Here is a 15208-nt window from a genome sequence, read left to right as displayed (position 1 = left end):
TTTTTTGACTACAGTAGCACAGGGTGTGATCATGTCAACAACATTGGACAAAGACCTCCTTTAAATTGAGAACTTTGCCGTGTTGGAGTTATTGTTTAAATTTTTCTGGGCACAGCAAAGACTGCTTTCGGTTTACCCTCCACCCCACACCCTCCAACTTACCGCCCACCCCTCCACACACACAAACAGCTCAAAGAACATAATAACTGTCGCTTCAAACAGCTTAAAATGAAAGACTAAAAAGGTCTGGTAATTGTAAATATCGCTGGTGGTATAAAAGTGTGTTTGAAGTGCAAGTTGTTGAAGGAAGGTAAAGGCTGTATACACTCACCGCCATATCCTTGTCAAGTTTAGTGTAGATGACACAAAATGAGAGAGAGAGAAAGTCTCACTACATCAACTAATATCCTTTAATAAGTTGTGGAGACCGGCACTGACGAGTCTTACTCTGCCTCTTTTTTTAACGATTCAGCAAAAGCAGAAGAGAAACAATTTGGTCAAAGTCTGTTTTTAAACGAATAAGCTGAGCTGGTAGACCTGAAGTATAAGACTGGAGAAGGGAATAAGCAATCAAACAAATGTGATAATTTGTTGGTGATTTGAACAAAGTACACTCCAAACACTTCAGTAAGCGCACCACACACGAAGGGGAGGGTATAAGGAAGCTGCTCAGTGTGAGTTGTCTGGCCTTGTGTTTCTGGTTGCATCCCCATCCCTTACATGCAGGCAGATCTCCGGACCTCTGCAGGCGATCCCCCTACCTCCTCCTCCTCCCTCGTCTCGCCCCCACCCTGTAAAAACTCACATCCTTGAGTGAACTGCAGGCTATCTAGCCAGACCACGCGCGAATCCCCACACGACAAGTTCTTTATACCGGAAGAGGGAGGTGCAAGGACATGTCACGCGGTGCGATGTCGTCTCAGCCCTCAGGAAACTTGTGAGGTGAGAGAGAGAGAAAGTGAGGAGACAGGGAAGCAAATGGATGCACAAAAGAAAGACCTTGGAGCGAAGGACAACAGAGGGTGAAAAATGAGAGAAGCAGACTATGCATGTAATAAAAATCGAAGCCAGTTCCTCTTTCTACAACTCGAACTAAGCAACGCCCACGTGCTCGCCCGGCGATTGACTTCAGAAAAGCTTGATCCTCATCCGGAACTTTGCCCTGCCCTCTCTGGTTACTCACTTCCTGTCGATGCTATTACCGGTATCACACCGCTGTGAACAAAGCAACAGCTACATTGGTGCCTCAGAAACTGTCGCCAGGGTTTTTAAGTTTTAATTTCTTCTACCGGAATATGTACTTATCAATACTTTTGCGTGTCAAAAAATAATAAATCTTTGTATGTATCTGCCTACACGCGCGCGTGTGACTGTCTAAGAAAATTTTGCTTTGAGTTCCGGAAAGCTTGTATGACCAACCACCACTACAGAGAAAGAACAGTTAATTCAGTTTTTATAAACCCCAAATAAACCCGCAAAACAACCATAAAGATTTTTTTTCCTTTATATCCAACACTTTCCAACAGTAAGGAGTGACGTATCACAATAAAAAAGAGTGATCAGAAATGGAAATTAACAATAAAAGCAGACAGAAAAAGTAAACTGATCGGATGGATGAAAATCACCGAAGGGATGAACTAGTAAGGATCCGTGGAAGTTATTCATCCTAGCTCTGGCTTCAGAGAGGTTTGGCAAGAGGTTATTAAGCACAATCTCTAATTTGTCATCAAGGATGAAAGAAAGATGGATTCAGTTCACAAGAACGAGCACTGCGCTGTCGGTTCGTGATGGTGAGGATTCACGTTGACCTGAGGCAGGAAGCGACAGGCGAGTGTTTCCACAGGATGCTGAGAGGGACGACCACCAGGTCACTACGACTACGACCTTGCACGTGACCCTATATGACTTGACCTAGTCACAGTGTGCCGTGTGCTAACAACCACTGAGTAATGAATCTCGAGAGTTTGGCGATGTGTGTAAGTAAAACGTCCGTGTATATTAAATGCATCTCCGTCTTAAACTTCTTGAGTTCCTCACCCCAGCATCCCACCAAAGAGGTTTTTACTTTTTCACTTTAACATGCCATAGAAACAACAAATACTCACACTTACTTCACTGTAACAATTAAGGCATGATACCATGACTTCTATAATTCTTGAACAAATGCTTTTGCTTTTTGTTTCTTCCGTTCCTGCTCCTAACAATGTTCAAAATGTAGGTAATGCGCACAGGTGTTACTCTTCCAGCTCCGTGTCCTTTCATTCTCAGACAATATGTATCCATAAACATGATCGCTCTGCCCTACAACCAGTTCCTAGACCTCGTGGTCTCTTAAAAGCGTTTAAGCAGACAAAGATTGAAAGGGTATATTCCTACAGGGCTATGCAACTCTCCCTGGAGGAAGTTGGAACAGATCACCGTTTCTGCGGGGGAAAAATCAGACATCACAAAGGTTATCCTTCAGACGTCTTTGAGTGAAAGAACATTAGAGAAGATGAAAAAAATAAATAAATAAATAAGGAAACGGGTCAGTGTTTGACATATCTCCGATGCACTTCGAATCCACTGGATGCATCTCTTTTGCAGCTCCTTAAATTGCTTCTCTGTCCTAAAGGGAAGATAAACCCGTAATTTTGTATGCTACGACAAGAAAGGTTCTCTCCCCCGTTTATCTCAGATGTCCTCAAAGATTTCTTCACTGTTGCTTACCTAAGACAGACGCAAGACAACAGTTCCGATCGCTGCCATGAACCATCAGCTGAAAGGATGGTTAAAAGATATTAGTGACATGTCTAAAGGCAAGCGAACGAGGCCACCCTGAGGTCCTGTGTGTAGCGGGGGAGAAGGCCAGCTGCTGTCTAGACTGACCAACCCTCCAGCCTTGACCTAAAACCCTCCACCCGACTTCCCCACAACTTTTCTTGGACACGGTTCTACAGACCCCATAGGAGTGAAATGGCCATTTTAAGCTCAACCTGATTTGAACCTGACTTCAAACTCAACCTGAACTTTCAAATCAACGGCTTTGTTATTTTAGGCATCATGGTGGATCGGTTTGATTTTACATAAGACTTCACAAATGCAATCATGTACGATAAACAACGATAAAAAAAAAAATAACAATTATAATCATCACTGTCGTCCTAACAAATTAGAGCTTTCAAACCATTTTTAATCAATGAAAGGCAAAACAATTGAAGTGAGCATTATTACAGCATATTTGTATAGTGATGCCACACAAGTATAAAAATAGAGGTAGAAACTGCGTGTACATACCCCAGCTAAATAGAGCTACATCCGTATCTATGGTTCAAGAGATGGACAGACAGAAGAAAGTCCAGTCGAGACACGAGCTGGAGAGATGGCGAGTATTCTCACATTCAACGTGATGTGACGAGATGTCAGACCTCATTCGGGCTTTTCGGCGGGAAGATGTCAGCATAATGGGAATGGTGTTCTGAATGCAGACGACTATCATCCTAACTCAGGCTCCTGTGCTGGCGGTGTTGAGTTCTGGGAAACGGATGCTACTCATACAGCGCTTACAGTCAATCAGAACTGTCCCAACGGATAAACCAGAGCACCATGGAGATGACATCAGGAACATCCGGGTCGTACAAGACACTATCGCCCTTTGCTTTCATCTGCTTTTTTTTTTTTTTCATCAATCCGTCCGCCTCTTTTTTTCTCAAGTCACTGCTAATATATTCTCTCTATAATTCGTCCCCAACAACCCTTCTCTTCTCACCCACGTGCACGCAAATATACAATCACGCTCACACACGCTTTCTTTCTCTCTCTCTCTATCTTACACACCTACACTGACCTATTCACACACATTTACACTTCTACATATACAATCTCTCTCCCCCCTCTCTTTTTCACACAAAGATAAACAACATGTTTGCGCGTGAGCACGCACAGAAACACTGAGTATGAATATATGCATAGACCCTCACGACCGTGACTAATAAGAAAATTTACAGACAAACGAACCTGCAGGCCAGCTGGCAGGTAAGAGTGTGGGCGTTGGTAAATATGTAATGTAGACAGTCCACCTAACCTCACAACAAAAACGACAGCTGGAAAGATTGCAATCAAACCACCTGTACGTCACCAGGTGAGACAGGCCAACTCTGGCCGCTGCTTTAAATATCGCATATCCTGTTAACTTTTATATTAATAAAATCGTCGCTTACCTCGACACCAGGCACTTTATTTTCTGTATGTAAGCAGTGCTTATTTAACTATCCGTTCGGCTCCTTCAACTGTGAAGAGTTTAGTATTTTGAGAGGGGATGAAGGGTGAGAGGGCAGGGAGAGTGTCAGCCTGGTGAGAATTACTCACTGATTATTATAACCATAATGTATGATTTAAATTACAAATCTTTTCACATGTGTTTTCTAATAAGCAGACTACCCCGTCTCTTTTCACTGTGTTCGATTTGTTTAGGATATTTTTTCTTGCCTATCCTCTCTCCTTTCGACTTATTTGCATTTATAACAGAGATAAAAGGTCATCTTCCTTCTAAATGGTTTTGTTCCGATATTTTAAGTTTTTGTTTAAGTCGAATAAACAAACAATTCTTAATCAAAATACTATACAAAAAAGACAACAAAAGAAAGAGAGAAAGAAAATAAATAAACATGGCGTATTTCACAACAGAAAATGACAGGAACGAAGGTACAGGTCGGAAGAACAGGCGTGTAGATGAACAGAAGGATAACCAGCACTCAACTGTCAGTAGACACAGAAGAGGGTGGAGAACATCCCAGGTGGATAGGCAGCCAGTAGAGTGAAGGCAGAAAAAAATCTTCTAAGATGTTAAACATAAAGAAGAACACAAAAGAATCAAAACACTAGTGAAAAGCTGAAGTATCTCTCTCGTGAAAACTTTTCTTTAATTTCTTAAAGTGGTAAATAAAATCGTCGAATAAGCTTACCTCCACCATGATGTATGTGATTGATGTTTGAAGCTATGATCTTTCATCTTTCCCTCATCTCCGTGAAAAATCCATACACATAAGCTGTCCAGCTGCTACCAGTCTCTTTAACAACCATTCTTCGATGTATTAGTGTAGAAGCCATTGTAAATTGTTGACAAGCAGCCAACTTCACTCACAAAAGCCTACTTCGGGGGGAAAAAAATAGACTGAATCTGCACGCGCTTTTGTCAGTCAATACATTGCAAACTATGTTCAGGTCTCATAAAATTTCTCGTATGTAGATGTTTCAGTTCTCATAAAATTTTTCGTTTGTAGACTTTTCAATTCTTACCGTCCGTATTTTTCTTTTTCCTTCTTATTTTCTTATGTTTTATTATTGTTCTCTAGGGCAAGTCCTCTTCTTTAGAGGACATTAGTTCTCTCCATTTGGTCTTTGATATGTGAGTATACCGAGAGAGAATAATAAAGAAAAGAAAGGAGGTGAACAAGACGAGAAAAAAGAAAAAAAAAAAAAAAGAGAAAAATAGGAGAGGTTTGATTTGGGCAGTGTGCCGCATTCGTGTCGTACACCGCCCAGCGGCTGCCGCGCGGCATGCAAGTTGCAGTCAAACAACGCGATCATCGCGTTAACCTTTTGTTGTGGGAGGCAGACAGGGCGGTGGAGGCTGGGAGGAGCAGGGGGAAGGGGCTATTAGAAAGATTGATGTGACCAGCCTAATGACCTTTCTGACGGCGCGATGAGGTAATAGCCATACATAGAACCACTTCCGCCTCCAAGATTCCGTGGGATTGTGGGAATGCACAAGACCGCCCCCTTGGCGTTGGGTGTCTAGTGTTCCGCGTTCTGTTCTTGGAACCTCTCTTTTCCCGTCTGACACACACACCACCATTGAGTAATGTTATCATGCCCTGTGGACCAGCCAAGCTGCTTGGCCTGGCTGGGGTGGGTAGATACTGATTTGAAAATTCATATCTTTCAGCATTTCTCCACGGTGGATATCCTGGTACAGCACGATGTACGAAAATTAGCATCGTATTTTAATCTCTGACCAACAACATAACCTACACACTGACTTACAAGCATTACCTACACACACGCACGCATGATGTACACACGGGAACACCTCTCTCCTCTTAATGACCGTCCGGACACGCCCATCACTATGGAAAGTATCAAACTGATTTTCCCTCCGTTATCGTTTCAATATAAACAGCAAACAAACTCTGGAATGCTGTAAGAAATGTGTACAAACATTCCTTATTTACATTTGAGTGTCATTGGAAAAAGGCAGAGGGAGGGGAGCAATATATATATAGGTACAAATATATCATTCATCTCGATACCAGAGGAAGAAAGGTTAAGTAATGGTAATTCCAAAGCCCATTCTTATAGCGACCTCCTTCATATATAAATATAAACGATCACATAATTAAATAACAATCACACACATGTGTATATATATATAAGGATCTGTTATGCACGCACGTACATATAAACAGGCCAGACACAGATTTTCTCTCGCTCTCCCCAGAGTTGGAAGAAATATGTCGACAGGACACAATACATCATTTTTCTACCCCGACATTTTGTAAACTTTCCTAACTTTAGGACACGAGGAAGGACTCTTCTTATTTTCAAACATCAACAAGTTGATCATTAAAATTACTTTCAGCCGGTTTCATCGATATCTCGATACATTGACCTTTGCCAACTGAAATGTTTAAAAGTACCTTCTACCCGCTTTAGATTTGAAATATCTGATATAACAACATATAAACTACGATACAGAAATGATGTGGGCCCACGAGGCATGGCGTGTTCCTTGTGTAAAGTAGAAATAGAAGATGAACACTTTTTCTACAAAGTTTACATCAACATCAGAAAGCAAGTCCCAGAACTACAAGGTGTGCACCCTACAGACCCACACAGTGTGTCACGGGTCACGGGAGGTACCTCTGAGGAAACCATTAGGCAGATTTCACGGTTTCTGTATACAGTCTTTAAACTGCGCGATGCTGGTCTCAAACAAGATGTACCAAATACTGTTATACAATGAGTAATGTTGTCTTGGGTATGTTCACCCATACATGTTTGTTATTGGGTTAATCATCTCTGTATTTCTTACAGAAGCTTTAATACTTAGCTCATGACAATGGTATTTACATGAATGTATTTATAACCACGTGTTAGCCACAGACTACATATTTTCAATATCCTAAATGTTTAACGACCAAGTCTATTTTTTTAATATTGATGGCTAGCTCCTTGAAATGAACCCAATGGTGATGTCAATAAACGATCAAAGGTGAAAGGTCTCTACTTACTTTTGCGACCCGCAGCAGAGATCCGAACCGGAGCAGCGCGCCACGCGGCTGCAGCACCTGCCGGTGTGGACTACGACAACAACTCTGACGCGACGTCAGCAACTGGCACGACTATCTGACGCACTCCTTCACTCCTATCTGACGACGCTGGAATCACAGCTGCGGCCAACGATAACAGTCCCACCGGGCCACTCACACCAGTGACGGATAGCACACGGCCCACCCTTTGTTTTGACCCCGACGGACATTTATATCAAGGACACGCCTTTGTGTACGATGACGGCGACCTTGACCCATTGTTGTTGTCCTACGAAACCACCGTCTTCTTTTTTTTTTTTTTAAAAAAAAAAGGCATCATCCGAACTTGTTACTGCGTTTTATAGCTGATGATATATGTGACTTCTGAACCGGACACATCTTCAGAATCTGTCACCCTCTCCCTCCTTACTGTTTAATGTCTTCTGTTCATGATTCCGGCATCAACCGTTTCACCTCACAACAGTTCTCCAACAAGATGTTTCCGGTTTAGAAGGTTCTAAAGGACATAGCAGTTATACAGCTTACGTCACTATCCATTATCCTAGACAGCAGAAAGATAGTGTGTTTAGAAAATAAACTTTGTAACATCAGGGGCCGAGGACAGACGAATGCGGGGAAATCAAAAGAAGCAGGCAGAACACCAATCATTTAACAACTTTATGATGGTAGAGCAGGTAGGAAAGGGGTAAACGGAAGTGAGGTAGCATTTAGCAGACATCTTTTACAAACTCACACAGAGTCACAATCACAACACAACCCTCCATCCCTCGACTCCCCCATTTCCCATCTCACGTGGGGTGGTTGCAGTGGGTTGGGGAAAGCGTATTTCCTCTACTCCATATAAGTATTTTTTGCTTTCCTTTATGTCTCCCTTTTAATGAGCTGAAAGTCCAAAACATAAAAAGCAAGCAGGGTTTAAACACTGCGCAGAATCCGACATTGCGGGCTATACCAGTCCCCAATCTGACTCTGGAAGCTATACCATTGCAAACTCGGACTCTGGATGCTATGCCAGTCCCCATTCTGACTCTGGATGCTAAACCAGTACGGAATCTGACCGGAGGCGAACCCTACTGTAGAAACCGTCTGTGGAGGTTCAACCCAGTGCACAACCTACCGCTATACCTCTACCCAGCATCAAAGGCTGCATGCTATCCCGGGTGAAGCATCTGATGTTGCTAGCACAGACACGCACTTTGTTGTGGCCACGCCTAATCTGGCACTCCTACTGTCCCCTGCCCGATGCAAAGAAATGCAACAACTCCTCCCCTCCCCTGCCCTGCTCCTCCCGCTCTACAACTTCCGCATTCCTTTCGAGGCTGCGGCATCAGTCAGCCTGTGGCAGTGCCAGTACAGACGCAAGCCAGTCCTCTACAAATCTCCTTTTTTACTTTCTTGTGTACATGAACGTCATTGATCATGGCATTCTCCCAGACCACTCAACCCCCACTCTTTCTCTTTCTGTCCATCCCTCTCTCTCCTACACTGCCCTCGTTTTTTTTCTTTAGTCCGAGGGCTAAAAAAATGTTTAAAAAAAAACACGTAATTTTTACTTATTTTGTCACCCTCGGAAATATTTTTCATTTGTTTGTCGTAAGTAGAAATAAGAAATTAAAAACAAGAATTAAAGCTGAGGTCTGGACTGCAGAGCTAAGCATATAGAGCTTGGTACAGATTATTTTGCAAAACGTGTTAATGTACTTATTTAATGTACTTTATTTAAATGTATAGCCTGTCCACTTTATTTGTCATCGTTTTAGAGACAATTAAATGCAGCACGATATATTTCAAAAGGTACAAACAACTTCCGTATGCTTATCAGCTGGCCTTAATGCGTTTTTACCCTATTGTTATAGATTGCTTAAATCTTTATCATTATGTACACATCTATATATATAATGACTAAGGTGTATCTTGTGTTAAATGTTTGTCTTTATAGATGGTTGTGCATGCGCGCTCACCTGCTATGTACATATTTTCATCTCTGCTGTCACCCTATACTGTACTCAAGTTTACACTCCATGAGTGCCCTGGTAACATAAACATTTATTCCACGAGACAAACAAACACTAAACTAGACAGGCTACACTGTAAAAGTCGGAAACTTGTTTTTCTAATTGATCTTTGTTTCGGTTGCAGCAGCTGTGTGGGCCGCTGTACTTGCCCTCTTCACTCACACAGGTTGCCAGGGAGATGAAGAAAAGAACAAAAACAAAATGAACTAATACAAGAGAGAGAGAAAAAAATCGGGGCTGAGGTGTAACCCTTGGTTTCTTCTGAAGTGCAGATGAACTGTACGAGACGGAGTGCGCGGCCTGGTCACATTTGTAAAGGGTCACAGAAGATCTGAACTCTCACGCAATGCATCATGGGTGTGGAAGACGACGTTAATTGAGGACTGTACCTGCTAGACATGTGCAGCATCCGGCTTGCAGCACGACATGTTTGTCAAGTCTTAGCATCCGTCAAGGGAACGATTGTACTTACTTCCCTACGTACACGAGTATCTAGTATAGCTCTCAGTGTGTCCGTGCGTGTGCGTGCGTGTGTGTGTACGCAGGCGTGCAGCACTTCACAAACCGATTCCTACTCATCACGTGAGACGTTAGTGCGCATGTGTGCACAAATCGACAATGAGTCAGCGAAAGGTGTTGGCGCGCACTGTGACGTATGGAGCCAAGTGATAATGCGCCGCGATAATGCTACACGCGCCGTACTGACGTCACGTCACGTGATCGCACCACCATCACACAGCCACCACCAGTCCCTTCCCCACACACACACACTTGACATCAATTCCCCATCCTAATTTGCTCCTGCTTATCGCAACATCCGTGTTCAACCTCGGAAAGAACTCGTTCTCAAGTTTAAGCCCGGGTTTGCTCCCAGGATCCTCTGACCGCTCGTTGACGAATCGTTTAACGTCTGGGTGTTGTGACATGCGGTGTGACGGCTGTGTTGAAATAAATAATAAATACAATGGTAGCCACAAGTACCAGGAGTGCGTGGATTGCAGGATAAATGACTAAAGTAGAAAATTCGACAGTATTATGAAGGTGAGAGTAGGTGAAGACAAACTGTTGTTTTTGCTGCTACCATGCCGTTAAATATTTATATGAGCTCGAACAATTCGTCTCCCCACAACCGACCTTAATTACTTCGTATCTGTGTGTGCTGTGGTTGGAAGATGGAGAGAGGTGAGGAGATGATATATATATTTGTGCAAACGGTAGGTGTTGTTTGAAGAAATCCGCTGCTGACATTAAATGTGCTTCTTCTTTTCTCCTGCACGCTTTTATAGTCCACCGAAAGCTACAATGACAATAAATTATTTATCTGTTAGGAAATTGCATTCCGCTATAATTCATCAATAATATAAAGCCACATAAGCATCACCACTCAAAACAACGACTACAACAACCCTGTTGCTCAAACCACTCTCGTCAAACAAGAAACGATAATATCATTCGATCCCAAGCAAACACGTAACAGCACGCAAAGAATAAGGAAGGTACACTCGAAGTGACAGGTGAGAAACTGCTAACGCCTGAGCTATGCTATGACCTCATACACAAGTGCATCTTTGCCCGCAACGCCACTCACCTCCGCCCAGTCACAGGTCACACGCATCCCGAAATAACGCACGATCCTGATCACCTGACCTCACCGCCTGATAGCCACCGTGTCAAGGCATTATCATTCGCTATTTAAATCGCAAGTGTCTATAAATAAATCCTTTAAAAAAAATATTCTAATAATTAGTATAGAACGTTCCAGCTTTGTCTCGTTTGTTCGCATTTACCCGAGTGGGTGAGTCGCAGTTTGAGCTGCGGACATGATTGAACACCCGTTACAAGCACTGCGCACCTTGTACACCCGACAATGAAGCGGTAATAAGCTCCTGAAAGAACTGTGGATAAACAGGAGACATAAATACTACCTGGGTGGAGATTATAGACACACATCAGCCGGCCAGGAAAAAAATGTTTCATTTTCCATCACTTTCCAGCTCATCAGAGTATATACTCCCTTAAACTACTTCCTTGTTGTTGTTGTTGTTGTTGTTGTTGTTTTTGTTGACTCTGTCAAAGTTTCACATGAATCAGTTCCAGGTACAATTTTACTTCGGGAGAGCTCGTCATACCAAGAAACCGAAAACCGTGGACAGGATATGGTTAATGTTTGATTTGGGGGAAGATGAAGAGTTGTTATATATCTCCAACATCTCTAACCATAACTTTCTAATATCATTCACATCTCTTTTCCTAAACCTATTTTTCCGATTTTTAGTTGTCATGGCGCCCACACCAGGGTGTAGAAGGTCCATCAAAGTGGCACTGAGCTCCATTATTAACATTTCATGACGATAGGGGCTGTTGCCTCATTAATGCACTTTTCCTCTGCTGTTGCAAATGTCCGTTGTTTTCTCTTGTTGGCATTTATTCAAGTACTCTGCCAATCAAGAAAGACCGTTCTATCTTATCTAGTGTTCCTCTCTGTGCTAGATGGATTGAACACGTTTGTTGAGATGAGAGAACGAGCATTCCTTTCTTAGCTAATGATGCTATAGAATGGATTGAATCCTTTTGTAAAGATGCGATTCCAGAACAACAGTGCCTTCTTCGTTTACTCTCTCGCCTTCCTTCTTTGTTTCTATTTGTGTAGTGTCTATAAAAATGTCCACATCAGAACTGTATTCTGAACATGTAAATGTAAAATGTTTAAGGGATGCCTTAGTTCCTTTTCGATTGGGAGTCAGGGACATCAGCATTCGCAAGAACTTGAATGGAGGGAAACGATGCTCACTTTGTGATATTGGCAGTAATGGCCAGATGTTAATAAACAGTTCGAGTTCTCTTTCTTTCTCTCTCTCACCCCTCGCTGCCGACTACTGATAAAGTCTTCAACAGTTGAAAAAAAAGGAACTTATTACAAAAATACTCTGCAAATACTGTCAGAACATAGTTAATATGAACCAAAATTTTTTCTTTAGCTTTATCACATCTTGTTACACCTTGACAGGTAGGAACATTCCTATAAAAAGACGCTGGTTTGTTTTTGTTTGCTTTTGGTTTTGTTGATTCTTTTTCAGTTGTTTGTTTGGCTGTTTTGTTTTGTTTTTTGTTTTGTTTTGGGTTTTTTTTTGGGGTCTATTTAGTGTTGTCGAATTGGTCCCTGCCTGATGACTTCAAGCAAACAACTCTCTCATCTCAGGCCGTCAAATGTCGCCAAAGGAGACGTGGGCCCTTATCACGCCAATCAAACTGTCGGCATCCAGTGAGCGGCACGAGAGCGCGTGCGCGGTGACCCTGTGTGGCTAGTGAGCGCAGGTCAGCGGGTGTCCAATCGATCGTTGATGTCGGGTGGATCGTTGGCAGCGCCTCGCAGAGTAAGGATCTGCACCACCCGCCCCCACCCTTTGTTTGCAGCTGGATCCACCTTCAGCAGAAGTTTACAATTCTTCCTGAAGGTGCAATATTCAGATCACTACTCCACCCCACTTGCGTCTCTCGTCTGATTTCGTAACGAGAGGAGGTATAGCAGCTGCTCATCTGGGGTCAGCAGCACAATATCTCTAAGCGATTAGTTGACCACCGAATGCTTAACTGACAGATAGGCGCTTACTTGATGGCTAACTGACCCATAACTACTGACTAGTATGGTCAGTTAACTTTCAACTTTCAACAAGCGGCTGACCCTTTCTGTAATTTCCGCCGCTCTGAACAAACTTCACTATGATTTTCACCACCTTGATCAAACAACGGGGTCTGGTTGATTCGGACACACCACGTATGCAGGCCCGTTCTTAGCCCCCGCGGGGCCCGAGGCAAAGGGCATGTGCGGGGCCCTCACGCCACGATCACACGGTTTTAGTTGGGATCTAAAGTCATTTTCCTCAGGGATATCTCGTCTTTTATCATTGTGCATACACATTACAACATAAGCCTACGATTAATTTATTTGTAACGTTCGTCAATAGGTTACAATCAAAACCTTGAAGCGCGGGCCCTAGGCATGCCTCGTCGCTGCCCCTAAGCACGGCCCTGCACGTATGTACAGGTGGACTGCTGTCTGTCTGCCGAGACCAACGCTTAGCCTCTTGCGAAGTTCTCCGCTGTTGGTCTCGGTGAGCCTAAACAATGAATATGACTAAACCGGAAGCATTGTACACACCTGCCTCGCTTTAGTAGTAAACTGGGAAAAAACAATCGTCTGCCAGCAGTCCAGTCATACAAGTTTGTGGACACAAGATCCCCGGGAAGGTCAAAGCACTGTCAACTGGCCCGAGTGTACGAAGTCTTCTTTCTTTTTTCCTGAGCGATTAAAGTTTCAGACTTCGTAAAAGTTCAGGTTTACTTAAATTTCCTTCTTAGATAAGCACCTTAACTAACTTTAAAACAATTGATTTCTCTTTGTAATAAATACTAGCTAACATTTTTTTTTTACTGTTTATTATGTTGGATGATTGGGGGCAAGTTGTTGCCTGCGACTTCGTAATGTCTGTTCAACTGCCTCCGTCTCTGAACGAAGTCTCCCTAAGTCTTTTCCTTCAGCTTTCCTGTTAATTTGACAGAAATAAGATCGACCCCAACTAGCTTTTGCAATATGCATGGGCTGTATTCGTAAAGGGAGGGTCAACTGCTACTCGTGGGAAAAGAAGAAAATCAAGGGAAAAGGTCGCCTCTGTAGATACGAAGTAGTGTCCTGATCTCTCGGATGTTTTAAGTTACTTAACTCAGGGGATCTTGGTCACTGGTTCAGGTCCCAGGGTCTAGACACCACTTTATAACCACAGAGACAAGCTGTCTGCATTGCTTCACCCAGGCAATGACTTGCCTTTGGTTCATGAATACGGCCCCAGTCGTTACCTATGTGACGAGTGACTGTAAGTGGGTACTAAAGGTATACTTAAGCGACACTAGGACAAATGTTTGTGACTGTGGTCTTATTCCGTAGAGATGAAAGTAGTTTTGTAGAAGACATTACAGTGTCGGTGGCACTACACTGCCTGTCCACTTTCATTCACATTGTCTTTCCACCCTTTTGGAAATGACGGATCTGTTTTATTTCTTCCACACTGCATCCTTGGAGGGGCTGTGACTGAGGACTCCACGCAAGATAATCACCTGTTAGTTATCTCCCTACCTTCAACGTCTCACCTAGACGGCGCCACTGTAGGACTGTGTGTTCGTTGCGTCGACTTCCGAGAAAACTTTCCGCCCAGTCCCACAAATACAAACAACTGTAATGAGAACACGCTTAATTTCTTGTGTAATTAACTGAAAAGACAACACCTGCATGTCGATGTAAACAACTGAAATTAATACGAACCAAGCGGGGAGTATCCAATCAAAACAAAAGCCGACCGGAAGAGCCATCGCGAAAACACTTCCCCTGACGAAAAACCAGCTTCTAGAAAGATCTGCCGTCACTTCCATGAAGACCAGGCCAGCGGGTGGAATATATGGCTTACATCGAGAATGGTATGGTCTCTAGCTCATCTCCCCTCACCCTCATCCCTTGTGACCTAAACAAAAAGGGTCAGAGGAAGGCCTTCACCTTGTCTGCTGGATTTCCCGATACCTACGCAGTTACCTGTGTGGCACGCCCTCGGCTTGTACAGGTGTACCAGTCGCCAACAGCCTTAAAATGTGCCAACGACAATAAGCGAGCGCTCACATTATCGACTACGAACTTTTCGCATGACAATAATGAAGTATTGTATGTTTGTTGTTATGTGGCTGTCTGTGTGATAGCAGAAGAATTGTTGGGAGCGTGCGTTTGTGCGCATGTGTGTGTGTGAGAGAGAGACCGTTACAAGACACAGCCCATGGGGTGGGTGGGAGAACCAACACATAAAACACTAAAAATCAACTACACCAGAAACTGCGCTGTTC

General features: G+C 43.2%; 1 long non-coding RNA gene across 2 annotated transcripts in view; it reads right to left on the bottom strand.

Annotated features, from left to right (window-relative positions):
* LOC112573742 overlaps positions 1-15208 on the bottom strand; it is a 45708-nt gene that overhangs the window by 28698 nt on the left and 1802 nt on the right. The window lies entirely within an intron of this gene.

The sequence above is a fragment of the Pomacea canaliculata genome, linkage group LG1, assembly GCF_003073045.1.
Source record: "Pomacea canaliculata isolate SZHN2017 linkage group LG1, ASM307304v1, whole genome shotgun sequence".
NCBI lineage: Eukaryota > Metazoa > Mollusca > Gastropoda > Architaenioglossa > Ampullariidae > Pomacea > Pomacea canaliculata.
This window is presented reverse-complemented; position numbering and strand designations above follow the sequence as displayed.